The sequence below is a fragment of the Alligator mississippiensis genome, chromosome 3 (assembly GCF_030867095.1).
Source record: "Alligator mississippiensis isolate rAllMis1 chromosome 3, rAllMis1, whole genome shotgun sequence".
NCBI classification, from domain to species: domain Eukaryota; kingdom Metazoa; phylum Chordata; order Crocodylia; family Alligatoridae; genus Alligator; species Alligator mississippiensis.
In genome coordinates this window covers 88,290,815-88,311,194 of record NC_081826.1, presented here as the reverse complement: position 1 = coordinate 88,311,194, position 20,380 = coordinate 88,290,815, and the positions used below count along the sequence as shown (strand labels likewise).

General features: G+C 41.1%; 1 protein-coding gene across 9 annotated transcripts in view; it reads left to right on the top strand.

Annotated features, from left to right (window-relative positions):
• GREB1L (GREB1 like retinoic acid receptor coactivator) overlaps positions 1–20,380 on the top strand; it is a 216,134-nt gene that overhangs the window by 77,099 nt on the left and 118,655 nt on the right. The window lies entirely within an intron of this gene.

Sequence of the window (20,380 nt, the reverse complement as noted above, 5' to 3'; positions counted from 1 at the left end):
CTGGAAGGATTGAGGAGAATACGTCCTGACCCCCCATCCCCTTCACCCTTGCACTCAGAGCTCTGTAGTCGGTCTTGATCTGCTCAGGGTTACTCCTGGCAGTATCACTCATTCCCACATGGATGAGCAGCATGGGGTAGTAGTCAGAGAGCTGGATGAGTCTTGCTAATTCCTCTGTGACATCTCAGATTTGGACTCCAGACAAGCAGTAGACCTTCTGGGACAACAGGTGAGGCCAGCCAATGGAATGCCATTGTCACCCTGCAGAAGGGAGTATCCAAACATCACCACCCACCGCTTTCTCCTCATGACAATGGTCTTGATCCTCCTGCCCTTGGGGATGGAATGTGTTTATTGTCTGCTGTTTCTAGGGCTCCATATCTGTTCTTAAGGCAAACTGCTGCATGTGGAAGTGAAGACTTCCACTTGATGTCAAAGGACACAAGCTTCCACTTTCCTGGAAGTCCATGTCCTCTTACTTTTCTAACAATGCCTCTGGCAGTCCTTCCTTCACTGTTCTAGATGTCTCCATCAATTTGATGCTGAAGAAGTCCTTGTGGTGGAGGATGCTTCAGAACCTTGCCACCTTCTGTAGCTCTCTTGCCTACTCCTTGAGGGACCCCACCAGGAAGCACCACTCACATTGCAGGCTCTCCCTACCTGGCTGTCACTGGAAGGAACCTGCAAGCTGCAGTATGCACAGTGCCAAACTAGGACCTAAGGGGAAGCCTCAATGGTGAGTGGTCCTGCCTGGACAGACACCTTACAAGTAAAAACAGTGGATGAGCTGGCAGTGGCAGTGGCTCTGGCATTGCAAGGTCCTCCAGCCATTTCTCTGGGTCTCTTAATCTGCCACCTCTCTTCCTGTCTTTCTTTCCCAGAGGACTTTCCCTAACAAACTCCCCTGTAAGCTGACCTGTTTGCTGCTCCTGGGTCCTGAAAGGTTCTCTTTTCCCTGCTAACCTGCTTCTTTTCACCAACCTCATAGTGAAGGAAGGTGAGAGTTCCTGGGCAAATGCCTTAGTGAAAGCCCCCTCAAACTCTCCCTTGCTCTGGACTCTTGTTTAAACAGGGGCTTAAGTATTGGTCTAAATGCTGAGTTTTAGTTACTTATACTAAATGTATGTAGGTTAGTTGCTCTTAATTAAAGAAAGAGCTTTCCTGAAAGGCTCCCCTTCAAAGAGGGGGGCAGCAAACTGGCTTGAAAATTGCCCTGTTTGCTCCTATTTGTGCACTCCCTGGTTGCTCAGGGAGTCTCCTGTTACACCCTCTTGGCCCTGGACTGGTTCTGCCCCATGTTAGGGCTTTTCTGAGACCCAGGGAGCAATCACCCAGCCAGCAGCACTCACCCAAAAACACAACCCTCCAAATCCTATGGATTCCGAAGCAAACTACCATTATCTAAGTCACAAGGAGCTAACCGTGTTCAGCACTTTACAGAATTAGGTTTTTTAACAGAATCCTGAGCTTTCAATAGTAAATATTATGGAGAAGGTAATTTCTTTTAGAAGAAAGGGGCATTATAATGGAAAATATATTTTGACCCTAGTGATATTCTCCAGTGTTGATAAGTGTTCTGATGTTTTAAACTGTTAGGCCCTGGACAGATATATAATTTCTAATCGCTTTAGAAAGGGAGATGGAGTTGCTGCTCTGGAATAAGCATCAGCTCTGATATTGAAAGCTGAAGTTCAGGTTCCTGTGGTGACATAAATGAGTCAGATCAGCATAGCAAGGTTGGAGTGTTGTTGTAGCTGTCATAGTCCAGGAAATGCCTAAGAAGCAAGGATTGTTTTGTGATGTCTTTTATTAGAACAAGTGCATAGTTGGGAGAGCTGTTGGACAAGCTTTCAGGCATCAAGCTCACTTCCTCAGGTCAGATCAATGTAATTTTTAAAGTTTTAAAGGATTAAAGTTCGTATACATTTTCTTTCTCTACGTATATCTCCATGGGACCGCACAGACTTAAGTTACTTAAATATAGTTTATACTACTATCCTCTCATAGGGATGTGTGTTACATCTGTAACCTTACCAAAGGCTCTTTTGGTGTTGTTCAGTGTTTTTTATTTGGATTTAAAAAAAAAGTTATAACTTATTTCCAATATTCCAAATAAGTGAGTGCCTAATATGTGACACTAGGAGTGTGTGTACATGGTGCGCTACAGTGACGTAGTGATCACATGTGTCTACACATGATCGCTGGTTACTTTGCCCTAGTGGCATGCTCCCTGGGTATAGCACACTGCTATGGTGACGTAGCGGTGAAATTTACCCGTGCACCATGCACATGGTGCAGTAACCACCCGTACCAAAAGGAAGTACTAAAGCACGGTACCATAGCAATGTCATCAGACAGATGTGCCCTGGGTGAAACAAGTCTAGGTGATCTTTACTTGCAAGGAAATATTCTGTTTTTGTAAGCATCACTCTGAAATAAACCTTTTTTTCTCTTTGCAAACATAAGGGTGAATTTCATTTTTGTAAGATAAACAGATGTAGATAGCCAGCTACATCTTACCATAAGATTAGTGGTTTACTTGCCATCATCTTGTGCATGTTGTATTTATTGGAGGAAGAGTACCTCAGCACAGTTGTTTTCTATGCAAATAGTGAGAGAATGTGCGGACTGACAAGGTTGCACTGACCTTACCTAGTGGCCTGTTCCGTTCCGTTGACTGACATGTTTCAAAGGTTAAACTAACTGTGGATGAAATGTAATCAGTACTGTGCTGGATTCTTTCCAGATCACGTTGGAGAAGTGCAATAACCGGCACTGTTAGCTTTGGGGGAGCAAAAAACAGAGGTCACTACCTGTACAGTTTTTATCATGATATATCAGCTGCCCTTCCTACTTCCTTTTGTGTGTGCACACTTAAAGCATATCTGGGATCGTTATTCTGCTGACCTTCATTTAAAAAAAAAAAAAAAAAGCCTTATGAACAAGTGGCCATTATTAGCGTTTAGTGTAGACTTTTCAGAGCCCCATAGTACATTGCAGCTGGCTGACAGCTGGTCACTATGTCATCAGCTGAGGGGAGGGCCAGCTGTACCAGCACTAGGCAGACTGCAAGGCTGCAATAACAACACAGCTGCTGCTGCTTCAAAAAGCAGCCAAGGGCAGGCCAGGATGAAGCAACACAACAAAAGAAATAGACGTGCTGGATGGGGAGAATGAAGAGTTCCAGTGTCCACATCTTCCCTTCTCCCAACATTATGGTAGCTAAAGATCACAGAGAGACTTGATACCCTAAAGCAGTGGTGGGCCACCTGTGGCATGAGTGCCACAAGTGGCATGGCCAGTCTTCATGGCATGTGGCAGATCATGGAAGGGACAAGCAGCAAAATGGCAGATAGGGCAGGGAGCAGGAAGCAGAGCAGCCAACTGGGCAGGGGAAGAGAATTGGAGTGGCACTCAGGTATCCTGTGGGGCTAATTTGCAGCATGCCTACCAGAAAGGTTGCCTCTGCTCCCCATTTCCCTTCTCCCCACTGCCACCAAATGTCCACACCCATGGACAACATCCTTTTCCCCAAATGGCTGCAGACCCTGGTCCCCAGGACTCCACCAGACGTAGAGGGGAGCCCTGCCCACTGCTTCCCTGCGGAGTCCCGGGACCTGTGCTGCAGGAGCCAGGGAAAGCAGCGAGCCCCAGTGTGTGGAGCTTCCCTTCAGTGCTGCACAAGTGCCTGGGGCTTGTGTGCTGTGCAGAGCCCCTGCGTTAAAGGCGGGCTGGCCAGGCAGCACTCCTGGGCTCTGTATGCAGTGCTGGCTGGAGCTGCACACCAAGCAGCAGCACCTGTGCTGGGCACGAGTGTCCATTGCCTGCTGGTGCTCGTGCTTCTGCTAGTGGGGACTGTGTCCCATGGGGGGAGGGTGTGGAGGGTCTCCACATCCTGCCACGATCCCTCACCCCACAAAAGCCACACACCAAGCCCTGTCCCCACAACCCCCCACATATACATACCCGCAACATACACTCTTGCCCACCCCCCATACACACACGTGCACACACCCCCTACATTAATGCGCACATATACACCCCATCACATGCACATATGCCCACCACACATGCACACACTCCCCCAGTGCCCCACCAAACACATGCACATACCCCACACCCCACCACATGCACACACACTCCATGCCCCACCACATGCACATGCGTACACCCCACACCCCACCACATGTGCACGCACACACTCCCCACACCCCACCACACATATGCATGCACACATGTACACACCCTACTGCACACAAATACACATGCAAACCTCCCCACCCTGCATATACACGCATGCACATGCATGCACCCCACCATATGCACTTGCCACGCTATGTGCACTCCCCTACTGTGTGTACACCCCCCCATACATACACACATGAACCCCCCCCACCATATACACCCCCACACACAATATACAAGGGTAACACTTTATTTTTAATTATGCAATCACTTCTATACACACTATGCAAACACAAATCATGATTAAAAAAACTTTTGTAAGAATATTAAAATATGTTATAGTAGGTGTCTGTCTTTTCATGTGTGATTTGTTGGTTTTTTTTCTGGTTCCAAGATGGCAACCCTCCCCTCTCAAAAAAAAAAAAAAAAAAAAAAAAAAAAAAAAAAAAATTCTGGGGGCAAAGGGGGACTTCTAGTGGTGAAGGTTAGGGGGCGACACTTCTGGTCCCAAGATGGCAATGAAAAGGCGGGGCAACTCTCAAAGGGCAGGGTTACCGATGTGGCCCTCAACACCTCATGAAAACTTGTTAAGTGGCTCTCCAGTCGAAATAATTGCCTGCCTGTGGCCTAGAGGTCACCCAACCCCAGTAACAGGACTACAAAATATTAGGACTCTATTGATGTAGGATAAGATCAAAACTCCTCAGTTCAGAAAAGATTCTAACTAAGAAAATCACACCCTGTAATATCATGTCCCCCTCTCTCTCCCTCCCCCTTTTATGGACCATCCTCATCAGGCTTTCCTTGCCTGTGAATTGTGTCCTTGGGAGAGGCACCCCTGTGCACATGTTTGAGAAATGGCAGGTACTGTGTTGCCCATCCCTGTACCTTTATGTCAGAGTGGCACATTTCTTTCTTTTCCTCCCTCAAGTTTCATGAAACTTCCTTTTTTTTGCAGAAAAGTTTTTCAACCTTCTTCAGTTCCACCTTCCTGAAATCCTAATTCTTTTACCAACCGTTTGTGCCTTGTTCCTTTGTATGTGCGTCTTCTTTCTCCTACTTGCAGATCATTATGGAGAATGATGTTTCATTAACTAAGATGTTTCAGCAGCAGTGCAGAGGCTGCAGGAGACCCCTGACTGAGTGCTTTCTTCTTGCCTTTGCCATTAGACCATTGTCTACACTTGATAATTTTATTTTGTAAAATGAGACCACTGAAAAAATGGTGTCAGCACTTTATTCATGGCAGACTCCAGGTTAAACACCATTTCAGTGTGAATTGTTTTGCTGTTACCCTGAATGGAGGACGCTGGCATGAAATCATAGTACTTCTGATGTGGCTTACTTATGGCTTTAAAATTTCCCAAACTTCCACTGCTTGTAGAAGCTCTGCAGGGAGCTGAGGGACAGGCACAGAGTGTTGCAACTGAAATAGTTTAAATGGTGCTAGTGATTGTGTGGGCTGAACTGCTGTAACTGAGAATATTCAACATGGGTAGTGTGAATGCATTGAACTCTTGTGTTTTTCCTGTTTGCACTAGTTGTGCTGATTTATAGTGCATATAGGAATCAATCTGTTCTCCGATGAACAAATAACTTCAACTAGTGGTTACCTGCTTATGCTGCTTTTTAGTAATCCTCACAACAGGGGATTGACTCTCAACTCCTTCCCTTTGCCCCTTCCTCATTCAGCCAGGTACACTGGACCAGTTCATGACAGTACAAACTGAAAGGGTACAGTTGCAGTTGTGAATCAGGTGTTTTCATCTATCTAAAATAAAAAGAATTCCTGAAAAAGATGAAAGCTTTTTAACAGTGTTTTTTGCAGGGTCTGCTGCAGTGGGTTGCTGCTCAAGCATATAATAGTTAGACAGCAAGTTCTGCCAGGGTGTCTGTTTAGCTGGAATATCTCAATAGTGAAGAAATCCAGAGCATTCTGGCAAACAGATACACATAGTAATGTTGTTTAGAAGAGCCTTTCTAGTTGGAATATAGGGTCTGCTTAGGTGAAGAGTCAGAAGATAAATTCTTATATCAAGTTTGCAAAATTTATCAGACTGACTTGTGATATAAGAACTGAGACTTATTACAAGTTATACGTTTAAAAAAAAAATCAAAATCCCCACCAGCTATTGCGAGACAGAAGTCACCCCAATTTTTGTCTATGGAATATAAAAACTAACTATGCTGAAGTGGAGGTTCTTAAAGTCTATTGTGTCCATTAAGTTCCATGCTGTTAAATACAAAGCTGAAAGCTAAATGCCTGAATGGCATTTAGTCGCTTGTGACTTTAATATGGCATTGGTATCTAGTATTATAATATAGAATTGTCCTTTTATTTATTTATGTATTTTAAGTTATTTTGGACTACTTTAAAGTTAAAACAGTGGTGGGTGAAGAATTTACAAATTTGTGGAATGAAATGCAATGGCAGGGTTAGACCTCACTAGTAAACATTATCCATTTTTTGTCATTGGTTTTAAAGAGTTACCAGTAGGCATCTTGGTTACTGCCTGTTGGATCAGCATAAGTTACTGTAAGCAAGCACCTGCGTTTACAAAACTTGTCGATTTGGATGATGGCTTTCAGGAGTCAGAGCATCTGGTAGGTTGACTAGCTCTGACTAGTTAGCTAGCTCTGACTACCTTAATGGATAAGTGCAGACAATCAAAAAGCCTGAGACGGAATTGATTCAATCTCCAGAGGTTAGTTTAAGCTGCATAGATCAAACCAATAAGCAAGTGAACAGACATTCACTTTTGATTCCAGAAATGAGGCCACATGCCTGCAGTGGCCCAGGCCAGAAGCTGGGGAGTGCTAGAGCATGCTTCCCTGCCTGGCTGGAGCAGACAGCTTGGGTCAAGGCTAGCCTGCCCATCCTGCGAGGGAGAACTTGAGGAGAAGATGCAAAGCATCCTGGGATACTGGAGGATCGTGAGTTAACTTTTTAATCTGGAGGGGATCTGGGACAGAAGTTCCATAAACTGATTAAACCTAAATCAGTTAAGTCTGATCCATCCATCCAGGCTTATCTTAAACTGGTTTTAGCCATTTGAAATCAGGTTATATGCACCAAACTTCTATTGTGTTACAGATTTGAACTGGTTTCCTATCACTTAGAGTGGTTTATATGTAACTTCTGTCCGTAGTCACTGAACCTAGTTGTTGGTGACCTAAATAGTTCCAGCTGGCCCCATAGGTATGGCTGTCTTTACATGAGCAATAGCTCGGTACAGCTGAGTGGTCAGGAGGCTATTCAACAGCACAGATGCCTCAGAGGGGTAGCTCCTCTGTATCTAGCCAAGCTGCAGTCTAAATCTTTTTGCTTCTGATTCCAGTCCAAGTCTGTTTCCTGACCTTCTTTCTCCTGACTCTTGTCTGAATCCTGGCTTCTAGCTCTTTATCCTTTGGCGTATGACTGATTTGAACCCTTGCGTCCTGACCTGCCTGCTCCTGACGCTCTGGGTTGAAACTTTAGTTTTAAGCCCTGACCACCTATGTCTCGGTCATAGCCCTGACAATGACAATCAGTTCCCAGTCTTTCATGAAGAATGTCCTGCAATTAAATATTTATGTATTTGGGGTTTCTATTAAAATATATTAAAACATCAGAAAATAGCCTTTTTAAATATTTCCTCCTTTTTCTAAATGTTAGGATGTTTCCAAATATTTTCTAACTTAAGCCTACCTTAAGTAGGCTTTATTTCACACACAAATGAAGCAGGGCTAGACGTCTTCCCTTCTTTTGCTGAATCGTATTTTATTCCCTCAACATTCTTTAATGTGTCCTGTTTTCCATTACCTCCTCTCGAGTTGTAAAGACATGTCTATGCTTGGAAGTTATGTCGAGATGTGACTTTAAAGCATTATAGTGGAAGAAAAGTGTTCACACAGGATGTTACGCAATGATTGGTATTCTGGTATATATTCATGGATAGACAAGCCCTGAGGCAAGGTTCCTCTGCGAGTACTTCATCAATCCATCTGTCTAGTTCTGACTCTCAAGCCTTGTCTCTACTGGAAATACTGCTATGTTTTGGCTACAGTTGTCAACCCCTAGGGTACAAATGTTTGAAACCTGGAGTAAGTTACACTGGAAGACAATTCACACCTTTGGAACATATCTGGGTTTGTGCCCATGCAAATATATTGGTACAAAGATCTGCAGTACAGATAGTTCTTGATAGTAGTCAGTCCTCTGTCTACTGTCATCAGACCTCCATCAATTCTGGACACAGGGCAGTTGCCAACAAAGTATATCATTGTATACATTTGGTCACAACTGCTGTTTGGGGTTTTCATGTTGTTCTAATTAGCTTTGACTATGTGGGCCTGATTCTCAGGGTATATCTAACGTTGTCGCTGCCAGGAATCAAGATAAGTGAGCCAGAGCTAAGCTGTGTATTGTCACAGGTAGGCTACCACCCCGGCCTGGTATTGATGCTTCAGCTAAGTACAGGCAGTCAAAAAGCCCAAGGCTGAATCGATTCATTCCTTGCAGGTTAGTCTAAGCTGCGTAGATTGAATTGATAAGCAAGTGTACAGACATTCACATTTGATTCTGAGAATGCAGCCATATGCCTGCAGTGGCCCAGGCCAGAATTTGAGGGGGGAAGGTGCTCTCTTTGCTCAGCTGGAGTAGACAGCTTGGGTCAAGGCTAACTTGCCCACACTGTTAGAGGAATTTGAGGGGGAGGTGCAAAGCATCCTAGGATACTGGGGAACTGTAAATTAACTTTGAATCTGGAGGGGATCTGGGACAGAAGTTCAATAAACCGATGTAATCTAAATCAGTTCAGTCTGATACTACCTCCATTCAGGTTTATCTTAAACTGGTTTCAGCCATTTTGAAAGCAGTTTATGTGCACTGAACTTCTGTTGTGTTACAGATTTGAACTGGTTTCCGACCACTTATACCAGTTTATGCAGGGGTGGACAATTATTTTGGCTGCAGGGCTGCTTAATGAGTTTTGATGAGCTTCCAAGAACCACAAGGGTAGCCCTGCCCCTTGACAAGTGCTCCACCTCCTGGTCACCATCTTGGGACCAGAAGGCTTTCCCCTAATCCCTGACTTTTGCCATTGGAAGTCCCTCCCCTTGTCCCCCAGAAATACTCCTTTTGGGAGGGGGAAGGTTGCCATCTTGGATACAGAAAAAAAACCCAAATCATATACTAAAAGTCATACACCTACTATAACATTATTTTAATTTTATTACAAAAATATTTTTGTCATGATTTGTGTTTGCATAGTATATATAGAGATGATTGCATAAGAAATAACTAAAAAATAAAGTCTCACTCTTGTACATTGTGTGTGGTGTTGTGGTTGGGGTAGGGTTATGTATGGGGGTTTGTGAGGAGGTATGTCTGTATGTGTGGGGGGGCAATAGGGTATGTTGGAGGGTGTTTATATGTGGGGGACTGTAGGGGCATGGTGTGGTGTTTGTAGGGTGTCAGGGAGGGAGTGGGGACTCTCCCACTCACTTCCTCTCCCACAGCGCACAGTCCCTGCTGATGGCAGCAGCAGTGGGCACTCAGGCTGCTTGGGCCCAGCGCAGGCGCTGCCACCAGCAGCACACAGCTCGGGCTAACGCTGCACGTGGGGGTAAGGAGCGCATGCAGGCTAGCCCACTTCCATTGCATGGGGCTCTGTGTACATGCAGCTCCCTCTACTTGCATACCACTAGGGGAAGCCCCACGCAACAGAGCTGGATGCCTTTGACGCTCCGTGTAGTGCAGGTTCCAGGACTCCACAGGGTAGCAGGGACTGGGCCTACTTTCCACTTCCATTGGAGTCCTGGGACCTGTGTGGCAGGGAGCGGTGAAGGCAGCCAGCTCCATTGCACAGGGCTTCTCCCAGTGTCATATGAGTGCAACAAGTGTATGTGCACCATACGGAGCCTTACATGGTAGAGGAAGGCTGGCCTGGCTGCACTCCTCGCCTCCATAGGCAGGGCTGGCCAGAGCTGTGTGCCACTAGCAGCAGCGCCTACACCAGCCACGAGTGCCCCAAGTGCCCCTGACTGCTACTACTGCTGCCAGTGGAGACTGTGCATCATGGCAGGGAGTGTGTAGGGTGTGCCTATACCCCCACACCCTGCTCACCTGAGCTCTGCGCTCCCCTGCCCCCACCCCCACTGCTTCCCTACCTGGCACCTGGAGCAAACGGGAAGTTGGGGAAGTTGAGCAGGTCCCTTGACAGCTGCAGCAGTGGCAGCAGCAGCCATGTCCGGAATCTGCATGCTGGCTGGGTCAGGCCCTCCCACACACAAGTGTGGGAGAAAGGTACAATAGGGTATGTTGTGGGGAATCTGCATATATGTGGGTGCCTCATTCCCACCCTTGTGGGCAGAAGAGCTGAGTGGGGTACAATTAGTTGGTGGGCACCTGCAGGCCAAATGAAATTGCCTGGGGGACCAAATCCGGCCCTTGCACCGTATCTTGCCTGTCCCTGAGTTTGTGTAATTTCTGTTCCTAGCCTCAGTGACTGTGGTGTAGCATTACTTAGTGGGACTAAAAAGTCAAGTCTGTAAATCTCACACTTTAGACTTTTCAGTCCTCTTTTTCTTGTGTTCCCTCATACCTGCCTGTCTGAACTAAGATCTGTTCTCGTTTTCTTTCACCTTTAACCCACCCTTTCACCCATATCCCCCCAAGTCCATTGCAAGTCAACTGTGCTCCAGGGCTTAATCTTAATTAAGCACACCTGGAATGCATCTATGCTTGGATATTTCTTACCTTTTTTGGAAAACAGCTATGCCAGTATGACCAGTGCGTTGGACTGGATGTAGGCAGGATGTAGATGAGGTATTTAATAAAACCTGGGATGGACTTGTGCTCTTGGTAGCACTGTTATATAAACACAGGTAAGAAAATTCTTTGTGTAGACGAAGACAAGTTCTTCAAACACACACCTTCATAATGCTTGTATTGAATACTGTGACCAATATAGGATATCTAAAGCAAATGGAAAAGTTTACTGTCTTGCCTGTCGTTACACAAAATACTTTTTTAGCTCTCAGCTATTTCATAGTAGTGGTGTTTGAGCTTCTGGGGTCATACTGAAAGTCTCTGCCTGCTTTTGGTTGCTCTGAGTTATTTGCTTTGTGCTTGGCAAGTCAAAATTGTGGGAACCTTTTTTCACTTCTGACCTTAAAACTTTTAAAATCTGCACAGTATATAGACAACTGTGTGCGTGTGTGTGTGTGTGTGTGTGTGTAAGCCTACATTTACATATTGTATCAAAAAATATTTGCTTTCTTTGAAGAAGACCTCGGTTGTAGCTCTGTTAGTCTGAGGACATAGACAAGGTTCTTTGGGTAAATCCAATATCTTTTATTAGACCAACTAAAATAGTTGGAAAGAAGAATTTTTCCAACTATTTTAGTTGGTCTAATAAAAGTTATCAGATTTACCCAAAGAACCCTGAAGGAGACCTCTGCTTTTATTTATCTGTTTTCAATGTTATGCCCATCAAACTCAAAAGTTCAAATCAGATAAGCAGCTGAAATGATATGTAAAGACCTATAATGATTTTAAGATTTGTTGTAAAATGTCCGAAGGATTTAAAGGGAAAGAGGGCAATTTGCTTGCTGAATTAGTTGCAGTCAAGAATGTGTTTACCTTCATTCAGTAGCTTGTCTTGTCAGCTGTCACAGCTTCATTGCCTCAAATGTCATTTAAAGTAAGTTTAGTTTTTATAACTACACAGTAAATGCAAGATGGCTTAATAAAGATGATTTCTTCATGTGTCAAAATGACCCCTTTGTTTCTCATTTTACGCTTTTGTTGCCTGCAGCTAATCTGCTTTTGGGTTATCAGATGCAGGCCTCTTGCAATGCTGACTCTAGCAATGGCATTCATCTGGAATGCTTCCTTTTGTTTACTGGTTTTACCAGGCCTCAAATGCTTTCTTTGGTCATCTGGTGTCTCCACTAATGTGATTTGCACTCCCATGCTCTGCAGGTAGTCATGAGTTTTATAAGGGAATTAGACTATGGCTCGCCACCCTGGTTGCTAATGATTCCACAAGGTATTTCTTGTTTTTTGTTTTGTTGCACTGTCCCAACTTCTTTTTGAAGACAACTACTTTCTGTTTGTGTCCTCAGGAGTCTCTCTCCCCCACATTGCCTTGACAGCAGTATTTTTATTGGCAACAGTAAGAGAAATGTAGGAAATGCAATTTATTATAGAAACACATGTACGTTTTTACCCCCAGATTTTATAAATATATGTAAAAGATATGTTGCTACTTTTAAATCTTAAAAAAAATCTTTATTACTGAGTTTTTTAAACAGTATCTATCCCTGAAAATTTTGGATGTAATTCTGAGTGGTGGATCTCACTCTTGGAAGAAGAATTTCTTATAACAAGGCTGAAAAAAGGAATCGGCACTTAGCTATTGTATAATTGAAAAGTTTTAACCATTTAGATTATAGCTGGTTGAAGTCTAGCATGGAGTAAATTTGGAAAAATTTACTGTGTTACTGACTTGCCATCTTGAACCAGCAGAGAAAGAAATAGGTGGGGATGAAAACAGAATGTTCTGTTACAGACTAGGTAAATGTGCAACAATTTTGGTTGTAATAGTGGAAAAAATTACTGAGGGGGGAAAAAAATATTTTCTTTGTCAACTGTTTAATTGTAAAAGAAACACTATCATAGTAGTGATTTAATGTTATCTTACTTTTTTCCACTCTTTTTCATATGAGGGAGACTCAGCTACTTGGATGTTTAGGTTTGGGAAAACGTATGTTGACTAAATAGACATTTGATCTCGTCCTACAAACTTTTGCTCAGTTAAACCGTTGATTTTGAATAGGGTTTTTAGAGTGCTGAAGGCTTTTCAGGATTAGGCCTGTAGTAATGCAGAGACTAGAAGGTGGCTGTAGAATGCAGGGCAAGTACAGAGCCAAGAGGTTTATCGGTCACTAAGAATTTTAATTATTTATTTCAATACAACCTTTAAATTTTTTTCTAGCAATGGAATAGTAATGATAAACACTTTTACCATTGAAGACTGAACATATTTGAGTGAATTGTGGAAATTGTGCAAACAAATGTCCCCTTTCTCATTTGAAGAAAAAAGAATAGGATAAATGGCATTAAAAATTGGAGCCTTATATCATTTGAGCTGTTGGAAGTTTTGTTGTTGAACAAAACGTGTCATGTATAGAACTATGTATTTAGAACAGAAGAACATATTAGAAAAAATTAAGAGTTGAGGTCATTTCATTGTGTCATTTGGTGAGGCTTGGTATCAGAGAGAATTTATCCTTGATGTTTGCCGTATTTTTTATGCATCACAATTGGTGACTGAAGCTGGGAATTTATAATCAAAGAATAACAGCAACATTGTTCTGTGTTTGTTTTACTAAAGAAAAATGTTACTGTGTAAAGAATGCAGTTACAGGATGTATTTAATAATGAGGGTAAAACATATAAACTAAGAATAAATTGATTGAGTCTTAGTAGTCTGACAGCAGTTTCAAAGGTCCTTGTGACCTAGAGGCTTGTGACCCATGAAATCTCCATTTTCCTTGGAATTGATAATGTATCTTGCAAAGCAAAAAACTGAGAAGTGTTCTGAAAGTTCCATATTATATGGTGTAAAGCTTTAAGAGAAAGAGTACATAGGAAATGAATTTTGTATGTAGTTAAATATGTTTGTGCCAGCTGATGTGGAAGCTAGACTCTGATTTCACTGCTTTTTAAATCGGTTACAATAAGCACTGGTTTTCACATGTATAAGATCAGAATAAGGCCCGTTATTCTGTGCTTTATGTTAAAAGATAAACATTCAACAGGATGGTTTCTGATGCTTGATTGCTTTGCTGACTTAATAGTATGGGCTTGTGAGCCAAGGAGCTGAATTCAAAATTTTTGATTTATAAGTAGGTTCACATCAGAGAGAGACAAACGATGCAAGAAAGAATTCAAGTCAGTGGTGTTTGTAATATGGTACATATCCAAGCAAGGCTAAAGAAAATTTTAAAAAACGTTGGCAGACCGTACAGCTCTGTCCAGAGGCCAAAAGGAAGATAAATCACAGCCAGCCCCCTCTCTCATTTTTGAAATGGTTCAACCCCAGGGTTTAGCTGAAGGACTTAAGGAGTTTTTGAAGTGCAAATAGGTTGGTGAAGAGTAAACCTTTTCAGAGTTTCATTTTGATGGATTTTTTTTTTTCTTTGTGGATTTCTGGCACCGACTGTGATCTGGAAGGCCACAGGTTTTTTTGTTTTTGATCAATCAAGCAAAAAGAACTTGCCATGGGGGTGTACATTCTCTGTATGCATATTGATCCTATTGTGTTTAGAAGTAGTTAATTTAATCGGGCTTTTTGAAACCTTCCTCAATAAGACTTGCATTAATGGAGCTGTTATTTCAAGGTCATGTTTCAGTGTCAGTAACTAGTATTAATGAAAAAAAAGTTACCTGTAACTGTAATAGTCTAACAATATTTTACTTATTTCATAGTAGGTAGTTGCGTTAGGGTGAGATCAGGTTTAAATATATGATTTGAACAAAAAAATAGTGGAAATAAACTGTGAATAAATACCATATAGTTAGAGGTTCAGACTATCTGGCTTGGTTTCAGAAACATCTTTTAATTAGTCTTGACTAATGTGAGATATTTTTGAAAAGTATATTGTTTGTTTTATGGCTGAGATGTGCATAAGAACAGAAACACACTTAACCCTCTTTTTACTTGTATGTATTTTAAGACAAAAATTGAAAGAAAGCAAAATATCTGCCTATTTTTAGTTCTGCTTAAACTGCTATAATATATCAGCTGGGAAAAATAATTTATTCAAAATATTTTATCCACTTGCATTTAAAATTTTTATGTAAGGATTATAACTAGTTCTTTGTTGGTAAACAGACAGCTTAATAAAATATTCTAAAAAGTGTGCATAATATAAACCTCCATTTAAAGGTTAAATAGTGGATTTTGGGCCACGATATAATTGGAACGTCTTCTACAAAGCATTGCAGATGAAAGATCTGTGTGTATTTTATCATAATAAGTAAGAGCTACAAAATTCAGATCTAGATTTCAGACATCCTAGTAGTCATGGATCCAGATTTTAGGTGTCACCCTGTTGTAAACTATTTTGGATTCCAGTAGGTTACTTTCTAATCTCCCTTTCCTGACAAAATATTTGCAGTGTTCATAGACTAAGTTTTGGTTTAGGATCTAGTATTTTGCTTTTGCAATATTTATAAATTGGAATGTGGAGAAAATGGATTGTATGTTAACTGAAGATGATTCTCTTTTATTGTGTTTCAACTTACAGCTGATAACTTTGAGATGTAAGATTTATATCTATGGGATAATATAGCCTGTCTTGTCTAATCAGAAATAAATGTTATCATCTACTTCAATTTGGTTCACATCTTGTCCAGAGGTTCATAGTACATACAAGCCCTGGTGTTAATGAGTCAGGCAAAAAAATTAAAAAAACAGAACAAAACAAAAGATTGATTTTAAAATAATGAGATTATATTAAGTAGTCAGTTTTGGTAGTTTTGCTGTTGAGTGCAAGTTTAATACGAGTCAACAGAATAGTATTGCAAAAAAAAGGCAATGGCATACTAAATTATGTTAACAGACGTGTTAATGTAAGCCCTAGGAAGTGATTTTTTCCACTCTGTTCATCACTGGTAAAGCCTCAAGATGCATATGTCTTATTTTGGGCACCACACTTCAAGAAATATATAAGAAAATTAGAAAGAGTCCAGAAGGGAGTAACAAAAATGATTAGTGGTCTAGAAAACATGACTAAAGAGAAAAGGTTGAAAGAATTTGGATTCTTTAGTTTAGAGAGGATAAGATGGAAGATTTATCAAACCCTCTTCAAATACTAAAATGATATTGACTTTTCTCTGGGTCTACAGGAGACAGGATATGAAATAATAACTTAGATTGAAACAAGAGAGATTTAGGTTGAATATTAGGACAAATGTTATAACTGAAGGTAGGTAAGTGCTGAACAAATTGCTTTGAGTAGGGGTGGCTAACCCGCAGCACATGCACCACAAATTGCATGCTCCGCTGCTTTGTGTGACAGTAGATCTGGCACGGAGCAGGGAGAGCAGCGACAGATAGGGGAGGCAGGGGAAAGCAGAGCAACAGATTGGAGAGGCAGGAGAGAGTAGAGCAATGGATTGGGCAGGAGAAGGGGATCAGAATAGCACTTGGGGAGGGAGCAGGCTTTACCTTGTGTCACTCCTGCCAAAGGAGTTGGCCCCCAACTGATTTTGTATATACCGCTTCTTATTTAATCTTTCATATTTCATGTTTTCCAAACTTCTGTCTAGGAGGGGTTAGTTTGGAAATTTTCTTTTCCTCCCTACCCTGTTTTTAAAGAAAGCTGAGATTTCTTAACTAATTGTTTGTCTCCAGGAGCTGTGATTTTAAAATATAAGAGCGCCATGGGGGGTTGCCGAGCATTGGAGATCTCTGGAGGTTTCTGAAAACAGAACCAAATAATTCATTTTACTAAAGCAATGGGGCATCCAGGATAAGTGTTTCAAATGGGACTGTCCTGGGAAAAAACTGGATGTATGGTCACCCTTCACATAACTAAGGTGTTTTTCCTCCCTTCTCCTCCTAGAACTGTTAGCTATGACAGGCTAGGGATCTGCATAGTTTTTCTTCAGGCACACCTCTTTTCACCCTAAATGAAAACTTTTGAGGGACAGCAGCCAGAAATGTAAGCTTTAGCAGCATGACTCCATGGTAGACATAGAAAGCTGAGTGGATACAGGTGTCCAGATGATGGTATGGAGGCACAATTGAGAGCCATCCTTTGGGGGATAATCAGAGTAGTCTTCCTTTTAGGTTCCTATGTAATAGGTTTAATTGCAGAAGAAACAATCTATGTTTTCTGCGGTTTAATTCTCTACACCTGGGACATCTTGAACCATGAAGAAATGGTAACCATACTACATGACTTGCAGTGGGGTTTAATTATTTATTTAAGAACTTATGATACCAAGACCCTGAGCCTGCATCCAGCTCTTCTTTGTCCAGACCCTTGCACTTGCTAAAGTCGGTAGGATTCTGTGTGACATAGGGATCTAAACTGATGGATCCTCATTTCAGAGTAAAGTAAAATTCCCAAATTACTACAGTGTTTAAAAATGAGGAGGATGTACTAGTCTTTATAAAAAGTTTTACTTTTTTTCTGCTCAATGAAAAAAAAATGCAGTACATTAGAAATGGATTAGTTTGTATGTGAAGATTGATGACAATGTCTCTAGATTTGGGTTTTTTTTAATTATTTATGGATGGTGAAGAAATTACTGTGCAACTAATAAATATAGATTAAGAAATGTATATCTGATTATGGATAACAAACTAACACTGAACTCAAGTTGTTGCATTCATTAGTCCTCTTGATTTGTTTTTTGTTTGGTTGTTTTTGTCCCAGGTTTCTAGTTTTGCCTGTATGCTCATATGACATCAATTTTGAATTCTGCAGTGAAGCTTATTTCCTTTTATTGTTTGAAAACTGAAGGCAAGATCCCTTTTAGATCCTTGATGGGGGGAGGAGGAGGAGAGAGAAAGCAAAGGAGAGAAGCTTCGCATCCACAGCTCCCTGCTGTAGTGTCTGTAGCTCCTCACTCATTACATTAGTTTGTTGCTGGGAGATGTTAATATGGCCTTTTCTTTGTTATGTAAGAGATGTATAGCACCACCTAAAATACTCCCTCCCAGGCTTTATAAGTGTGGTCACTTACAGATTGCATAATAAATGTTATGTATATGTTATGACTTGAAGCTAATACTACTGACTGAAATTGCAGGCTATGTTATGCTCTCTGTTTGAAAATGTATCATTTAAATTAAGTTTTCTTCATTTATTTAAAATAAACCTGTGCTAGAATGTTCAGGTCAGCGGTGTCAAGATGCCATTGAACTGTAGTAAATATTAGATATTAATGAAGCACACATGTTATCATATATTTATGGTTTTAAAACGGTGACAGTTGAAGCAGATCTGTCTGTCTATAACTCATGCACACGTACATTTTCCCATGCCTTGGAACTTCCTCTGTTCATGTGTTTTATCTCTAGAGAACAGTCCTGTAGAATTGAATTGAGTGATAGTTGTTCTGTAGAAACTTTTAACCATCTTGTAAAATGGGATCAACAAGTAATTGTGATTTTTTGCTGAAGAATTTGTGGCATTGTGTTAAAATCGTACTGAAAGGCTATGAACCGTGCTGTAAAAACCATGCAGAAGTTAATACAATTTATATGTAGTCGTCTTCAACTTCTGTTTAAACCTCTTTATTCCATCCTGTTTTAATTCGACAAGAATCTTCCATGGAGGTAACAAAGAGTGTAAAGGCCATCACAGTGACAACAACAACAAAAAACCCACAACCCCACTCTTTTTCTGCCTTTGATTGTGGCAGATTCCTTTTTTTGGAATTGTTTTCTTTTTTCACTTGAGAGAAGTTTATGGTGCAGTGTCCGTTAGGACAACCCTGTCTTAAGGTTGCAGTTGTATTTCTCCCTTGAGTTCCTAGAGGTGATGTTATCTTTTGTTCACTCAGCAGTATGGTCATTCCTAAGAGCATCTGTCACTTTAGGCATTGTAAGATGGATGGGTCTCAAGTGAACTGCCAGTTGAAGCAAATGGTGAAAATAAGAAAAGACAAGGGGGTTGGGGGTCCTCAGAGGGGACAAACAACAAGGAAACACTGTTAAAAATCAAAAGTAAGCCAAGCAACACTGGAAGAAAGAACCAAGATGAATCACGTGTTGTCATATTCCAAATGTGTTGGAAGCTAAGATTTTTTGGTGGCTGCAGTGATCTGAGAATTTCTTCTGTCATGGTAAAAATGTTATTGCTTGCTTTCTGTTGTTCTTTGTATCTGAGGCACAGTCAGAAGAGTATTTGTGGGATCTGAGGAAGAAATTGTGCTTTTCATTGTTTCCTTTGATTTTAACTTTAAGAGAAATTAACTTTGCAATACTAAAAATTGCATGTTGATGGCACTATTCTATGTTTATTTTTATTACTCCTTGTGTCTTTTTATTTTGGATAGGCAAGCATGCAAGCATGTCTTTTTTCCATCACTTCTATTTTAATGAATGCTAATTAATTTTATGTGACAATATAAAACCAAGACCAAGTACACTTGATAAATCTGTGTCTGAGGAAGCTAACAAAGCTGTTTTAAATAAATAGTGATTTCTGCATTTCATATCTTGCTCAGAATAAAAAGGAACAAGTAATACAGTATTTCCTAATTTAGCTGTATGTAAGTGGGGTTGACTTCTTGAACTGAAAGAGAATGATTTTTTTTAAAGCAGCAGAGGTCTGAGTCAGATAAGAACAAAATGAGTCTTCACTCACAGAGGGGCCACATTATGTCAAGGTTTAGGGAGGGGTTTTCGGGAAGATGGGGATCTTGGCTTGAAAAATGATTTTGTCACATTGTTTGGCATTGCTCCATGAGGGGAAGCATGGGTTGAAAGGCGAAGAAATTAAGATGATTAGAAGCTTTAAAGCTTCACAAATGGTAGAGTATCTCCCTTCTCAATGGATGTAAATAATAGATGAAAGACTCAGAGTGACAACAAAGGATCAGGGCATTTAAGAGAATGTGTGCAGCCTGAATAGAGGTCTGTGGCCTAGGGCCAAAGGTCTTAACTTTGAGTGTAATTAGAAGAAAATACAAAAATGTCATTACTAGCAGGTGAAATGTTCAGCACGTGGCTAAAAAATAGCAATTTCAGACCCAGGAGCTGTTGGAATTGGATTATGGATTTTTTTCAGTCATCAAAGCCTTTGTGGAGTTTTTACAGTGTGGTCAAAAGTTCTGCGCTTTAACCTTTTTTACCATGATAAACATACTGTTTCTAGGACAGCGAGGTTGTGTGACTCAGAGTATTCCCAATGACTATGGATCTTGATGTGCTGTGTTTAGATGTTTTAGTTCAGGGTATTTTGTGTTATAGGGAAAGAACTTTCTCGTCTAAGAGGTAAGGGAAAACTTCAATGACTTTTTTTAATTTTTGGATTGTGAAAAAGGAGAGGGAAACAAAATTATATCATTGGAGAGAATCTTTTTTTAAATTCAGACTATTTTGCATTATTGCCATGCTTTCACAAATGTCTGTGAACACTGCCTAGCAAGTACTTATTGCAGTTGCAATCAATGGGTGAATTTTTT